The 7143-nt window shown below is 36.6% G+C and overlaps 1 long non-coding RNA gene across 1 annotated transcript; it reads right to left on the minus strand.

The window, feature by feature from the left end:
* Positions 1 to 39: 39 nt before the first annotated feature.
* On the minus strand, positions 40 to 5367 carry LOC104917508. The gene is made up of 3 exons (XR_796918.2): positions 5274 to 5367; positions 4469 to 4552; positions 40 to 141 (listed from the first exon to the last, which is right to left on the minus strand). It is a non-coding gene; the product is annotated as an uncharacterized LOC104917508 (long non-coding RNA).
* Positions 5368 to 7143: the final 1776 nt, after the last annotated feature.

Raw genomic sequence — 7143 nt, forward strand, 5'->3', positions numbered from 1 at the left:
AAATCTCCCAAATTAAAAGAGTAAGCAAATGTGGGAATTTAAGGAGGAACTTTCAAATTTTACTTACTGAAATTGATCTTCAAGGAACATCTCTCTTCTTTGCATTTCTTGTTGCCTTTTTTTAACTTCAAGTCGCTCTGCCTACAGCATTAAAAAAAGAAAATACACTTGAGATTTCTAGTCAGGAAGAAACAAACTGATTGTTTCAATTCAAGTATTTCAATACTCTGATTCTAAAAAATTCAGCAGTGATTAGGTACACAAATGACCCAATCCCAAATTTTAAAGTATTCAAACATGACCAGACAAATAGCTCCTAGTAAGTTCATCAAAAGACCAGAATCAAACAGAAAAATACACCATGGTCCTGGCAGACAGGTGTGCCCTCATCAGGGGCCTCACAGCTTCTCAGCACTTGTGCTGTTGTTAGGACCATCTCTTCCAATGACTGATGAAACACTGGTTATAGCAAGAAGCGTGAAGGTAGAGGATGAGAATCTGAATACAAAAAGTGATCATAATCCTGCAGCACTGAAAATGCAGTGATTCAAGATAGTAGACATATGGCCTTCAGGAGCATCACATGCTGGCCAATTTGAATAAATGCTAAGGTTGAAGAGAATGGGAGACATTTATGCTTGCTTATCCAGTGTTATTCCACCTTAGATACTACATGCAGTGGAAGAGTCAACGAAAATCTTGACACACAGTACTCCTGGGAAAATCTAAGTATCACAATAGAAATCAGGTCCTTCAATATAAAACTGAACATTTTCCAATGGAAGGGCAATTCGAACTCCTCCTCAGAGCAGCAGTATGTAGCTCATGAAATTTCAGTCAAAAGGAGGCAAATCAATTCTTCTTTGACACATAGACTGTAGATAGATCCAGTGGGAGAGCTGTCAAAAGGCAGTTCTGGGTATTGAAAGCAACAAATCATAAGTGCTAAGCCATGATTTCAGTTCTGATACATTTTGAGGACAAGATCCCACTTTGTGGTTGGTGAGAAGTTGCAAGGAGAGTTCATGAGGAGCATTAGGTGAAAAGCGTATCACTCCACAATCTGGGTAAATTCTGGCAATGTTCAAGAAACGAACATCTTCTTTGCTCCAACCCCCCCAATCAGAGATGAATGATTGTCGGGCAAAAGACACACACTTATATGTGCAACTTAACAAGGGAAGAAAAAAAAGACAAAAATTCACTGGCATCTATTATTGGCCAGTAAGAGATACCCTCACGGCAGCACTGGTAGTTCCCATGCTTTGCACAATCACTACTCAATCATGAAAGCTGATACCTTTATGTCTGAAAGAGAATTTGACACACAGACCCACCATCGTATTGCAAGCCTCCCTTAAAGTTCAAATCCAAAAATCACTGGAGCTACCCTGCTCCAGCTTCTAATAGAAAACAGTTTTATTAACTTGGACAAATGTAATCCTTCAAGCATCACAGTATCACCCTCAACTCCCACTACATTAAAAAAAAAGGAAATATCCTATTTCCTTCCCATCAAAACGTGGCCTGAAGAAAATTCCAGCATATTAAAATGGTGGTGCAATTGCTTCCTAATGTGGAAGTTTACCCTGGGACCCTTGTTCAGGACACATACAAATGATGGGAAATGAGATTGCAACATTCTCTAACTAATGACAATCTATCAGTAGAGGTTGCCAAAGCACTCCACATTTGGCATAACTTTCAGAAACAAAGCCAAGCATGAAACAGCTGTGATATTGAAGGTAAACATGTTGAAAAGCACTAGCAGAAGGTCTGTAAAGTGCCTGTTTTTAACAAATTCCCGAAAAAGGCCATTCATGATGATTAATAAAGCCAAATTAAAGAGCACATGATTTGATAAAGAATAAAATTAAATTACAGTATGTTATAAATAGGACAGGTTCTAAAGATGGCAGGAATGTTACTATGTAACGTAAGTGCAAAAGTAAGAAAGTTCCATGTGGTAAAATTACACTGAGCATTTACACTTCAAATCTTCTAATCTTTTCATATGTTGCCAACATTTAAAATATACAGAGGAAATGCCAAAGGCAGGATAACAGGAACATAGATTGAATGAAATGAAATAAAAATGTGCAGCACACTGAAGTTAAACTGTTTGATGTACAGCAGAAATACATAAAGTTTAAAAACCAAGGAACCAAATATCAACCGCTTGTTTATTTTCTTGGAAACTCTGACAAGTCCTTTCATCCAAAAGACTCAAAGGAAGTTATGGCTCAATCTGGTCAAGATCTGTCATGTGAAGGCTAAAAAAAGATACCAAACTGCAAATGCCTGCTGCTAATGAGCAAATAATGCTGCTTCTCCTGTTTTCCTACACTTTCTGAAGATCAGACACACATCTCAGCATGAGGGAGAAATACAGAAACAGGAACTCCCTTGCTAACATTATAAAATCTCTGTAAAATTATTTCTGAGAGCTCTCTAGCTTAAGAGTAAAGAAAAGCCAAATTTATAGAGTCTGGGTTTAGCCTGCAGACAAATCAAACCAGTTGCAGGATGAGATGCCTGACGATGCCTGCACAAGCGATCCTGAATTCCACTCACTGCTACACACAGAGATTTGCAGATTTCACACAGACTAGTCCTATGGAATATAAAATGGTGAGGGAAGGATCCATCTTCTGTCTGGGAGCTGAAGAGAGACAAAGTCAGTGCCAAACACGTAGTTATTCCAGCAGCTAACCTCATGGTCAATGAAAGAATACCAGGGACAGGCAGGTGAACTCTTGCACACAGTCACACAGTGGAAGCACATTTAAATATTGCTTTGGTAGATACTCATTTTTTATCTCACAAATAAAAGAAGAATAGACGTTGCTTTTCTGTGCAAAACAAGTATTTAAGCAATGACACAAACAGCTTTAAGTTCATAGGGCTTCACCACTTGTGTTTGGTGGCAAAGTAGCTTTCCAGTTGTGAAAGTTTCAGGGTCTTTGTCAGTAAAGTCAGTTAGTCAGTGTCTCCTTTCAGACTGTTAGACAATTTGTTTTTTGTTGAGCAAAAAGACTGGTCAGCAAGAAGAAGGTTTGTGGAATTGCAGAAAGCCTATAGCACCTATAAAACCAGCTGTTTAAAATTCACTTTCTGTCATATGTAGGTCTCTGGAGCCCTTCATCTGGAGGCAGGGTGAGATAGCCAAATCAACATCTTTTAATGATTTTCTAGCATACTTTTCTTATACAAAGTTGACTTTTTAATATATTAGATTCTTGGAATGCTATATTCCAAGAAGGAATATACTAATTTCATCAGTCAAATACTATTATGTCATGAGTTCAATCACTATTATAGAAGACAATCCAAACATACAAATTAAGGTTAATGGTGACATTTCATGCTTCTTAGTTTTGTTTGCTTGCTTTGTGGGTGCAAGTTTATTTGTTCAAATTAAACAGTTTGTTTGGCAAAGACGTGCACTTTCCTGTAGAAGAAACTGATAGTTACAGTTTTACTGTCTACAACATCTATAAAGATTTTATAATCTGTGGGTGTGAAGGTAAGAAATTAAAGAGCATGAAAAGAAAACAGATACATCAATATATTTTCTAGGTATAACTACAAATTACTGCAGTCTTGCAACATTCTTCTTGTCCAGTGCCCATGGGCAAACAACATATATTTAATAGCTGAATAAAATATAACGAATCCCCATTCTACCATTGCTATTGCCATTGCTTCTGGAGCTACACATGAACTGGTAACTGGTAATGACATTTTCAGATGTTACTACTTATTGCCCATGAGAGTTATTGTGTTTGGGTTTATTACCAAAAACTAATACTGACCACAAAAAGACTGGGAACAGAGTGAGCCTCATCCAGAGGCAATTCAGGTTATTTTTGTTTATGTACCTCCTTGTACACAATCTAGTGATGACTTGGGAATTAACTCTCAGCCTACAGCTTCCACATAGAATATCATTTTTATTGTTTTGCAAACCTGAAATCTCCCTTTCCCTCATTACTATTGTACACATCAGTACCATGCTTCTCCTCTTCTCTTTTTTCGTTTAAATTCCATGTTACATTTTTAACCAAGTGCTACTTGGCCTCCACCAAGGAGTAATGAATGAATTTTTCCACAGGCTTATAGAGCACAAGACAATAAATCGTTGTACGTTGAAATCGTAACTCAGAGACAAAGAAATGTAAATAAAACTGAAGAATTGAAAGTGAGCAGTCGCTAGTGTCAATATATGGTCAGTGCTAGCAGGAAAAGTGATCTTACATTTCAGTAATGCACCTGAATGTGCAAGCTACATAGGCTGGAGAGGTATCAGCATTTCAGGGAGTGCTCAGCACAGTGTGGTTATGTAATGACCTTTTCATGCGTTGAATGCATTTCCCACCATGACAGGATGAATTTTACTCTATTCTTCCTATATTCATTTAATGAGCATTTGTTATATGGTTCCAATTCTCTAGTAACTATGTTTTACCTTTTCTCTCTGAATTGCTTTCTTTTTCAGGGTTTCGGCTTCTTCAGCTGCTTTTCTTGCTTTCATATATTCTTCTCTCTTGTGCTATGTGATGCAAACATTAAAAAATATTTAACACATGTACATATAAAGAATACATAAGGTAACTTCACTTGACTCTCATGATTCATAGAATCATAGAATCATAGAATGGCTTCGGTTGGAAGGGACCTCAAGGATCATCCAGCTCCAACCTCTATATTTAATACTAGATCAAAGTTTCCAGAAACACTTTCCAAAGTGTTTGATCAAAGTTTCCAGATTTTTTTTTAAAATGAGACACTGAATAAGACAGACCATGCAACCATTACATCAAATATTGGTTTTAGGAAGGCTGAGAAAGCTGGCACTGATAAGTAGTCATCCATGCAAGGAATACCCAGATGACTGGTAACTTATAAGCATTTATAACTTTTATAACAGGAACTACTATGTACTTCCAGCACTGAATGGGGAAGATGAACTGATTAATTGAAATCAAGTGAAATTGTAGGCAGCGTGCTGGAAGATACAGCGGGGTAAGCAAGTAGCTTTGCAATTGTACAGGTTATCATTTCAGATATGATCTGTGATATGGCTTGCTAAATATTTGTGGACAGATTTCTCATTTTCTTTGGTGCAGATCATTTGTTTCTAGTTTTCTGCAGCTTTCTTTAGGTTTCATGACTTTCTTTTGTTGAGTAGCTGTAATTTTATAGTCTGAAACAGCTCACAAAAAGCTTTTTTTGAACTCTTAAAGTAAATAAACAAATTTATTCTTACTGACCTTTTGTCGGTATTTAGATTGTGCGAACATCATTTGCTGTTTTTGCCTTACTTGAGCCTCTGATTCTTTTCCACCTTAAAAACAAAGTACAAATTGCATTTTGCTCGAGTATTTGAAGCTAAAATGTCAATCATTTCAGAACAGAGCAATATAACAGATTGAATGTATGCATATACAAAACATTTTTCATAATTACAGGCACTGTCTGACATTAAAGAGAACAGGCAGGAGACCTTTTGATCATTTTAGCCATCCGTCAAGAGCACAAGCTTGTTATTTGCAGAGCATCCACTGTATCATCCACTCTACTAGCAAATATATCCTTCTGTGTATGATCAGCTTACTGAGAAACTGTTCGATTTTCAGAAGATCTATCTTCTGCTTTGCAGATGAGTCTTGATTTTCAGACCTACCTCACCCCACCTTTGCGCAGTTTGTCACGCATGCATATAGAGTCAGAAACTTCATTGCCAAAAAGATTCTTCCTTATCATACTTAGGGGCATGGAGATTCTGACAACTGCAATGGGATGCTATCATCTGAATATCTTTTTAGCAATGTCTTGGGTCTTGAAGAAGAATCCTCTTTTCAAAATGGAAATCAAAACCTTTACTTTCAGACCTGATATTTATAATTATAATTATTTAACAGAAGATGCTCTTTCCAAAGGCATGTGCTCTTTTCTGAGAGCATCTAGACCTCTAGCGATGATGTTCAGTCTTCAATTATAAAATAAAATAAAACAAAAAACAAAAAACAAATAGAAATTGATAGAGCACAAGGGATGGATGGAGTGATTTTGTTTCAATTATTCTGCTTTATTATTTTTCAAAGTATTTTCTTGCTTTAGGAAAGTCAGTAATTTATTCCCTAGGTTGCTGGAAACAAACAAATAAACAGAAAAAAAAACAAAAACAAAAACAAAAAAAACCACCACAAAAGCAGCGCCCACCTCATTCTGAGATGGATACTGATTTCCTGTGAAATTCTTCACTATGTAACTATTAATTCAATAGAATCAGCCAGACCAGTCTGTCCTGAAACATTAAGAAAACCATACTAAATCCTTCAGAATGGATCATCCCAGACTAAAAGTAATGTTCTCCACTTACGTGCTTTTGTGAATTTCAATAAATGGGAGATCACATTAAGTGTGGAAACATTCCTATGATACAACAAACTCCACACAAGTGTACATTCGAGAAAGACTTTCCATGCAGAATACAAGCAACAAGCTTACAGTAGCAACAAGCATACAGCTGGCATTGTGGAATGTCTCATCCCCAGGTGCAGGAAATAAAATTGCTACTATACAAATTCTGAAACCTTCTGGATGCTCAGTATTTCTTTCTTTCTTACCTGTTATTGGCAACATTAAACACACTTGTATTCATTGTGTGGTTCTGCATATACTGCTGGGCAATAGCTCTAAATAAGTACTTATGATTATCAGCCATTGCCTACAGCCTTTCAGACAAGTTTAATTCCTTTAGGTTGGTTTGACTGTAATATATCAAATGTTTCACTGAAGTCAGAATGTGTTATGATTGGCTTTGTATAATGGGAGAAGAGGCAATTGCATTTATTAGGCATAATCTCTTTCTCCACTTACTGCTTGTGGAAGAGGGCGGCACTTGCATCACACATTGCTCTCATCCCTTCATGGCACCTGAAAGTTTGCCAGTGAAATACTATAGAGTTGAACTCCAGAATACTTATTTCCCTATGGAAAGCATGAAAATTGAGAAACTTCAACTTTAAGAACTCTCTGGTGATTTCAATTAGATGAGTATTATAACTTTGAGAAAATAACATAATTTTTCACCTTAATGAGTACTTCCAGTTGTGAAATTAGAGATCTACTTTTTTT

This window comes from Meleagris gallopavo, chromosome 1 (assembly GCF_000146605.3).
Source record: "Meleagris gallopavo isolate NT-WF06-2002-E0010 breed Aviagen turkey brand Nicholas breeding stock chromosome 1, Turkey_5.1, whole genome shotgun sequence".
Classification (NCBI taxonomy): domain Eukaryota; kingdom Metazoa; phylum Chordata; class Aves; order Galliformes; family Phasianidae; genus Meleagris; species Meleagris gallopavo.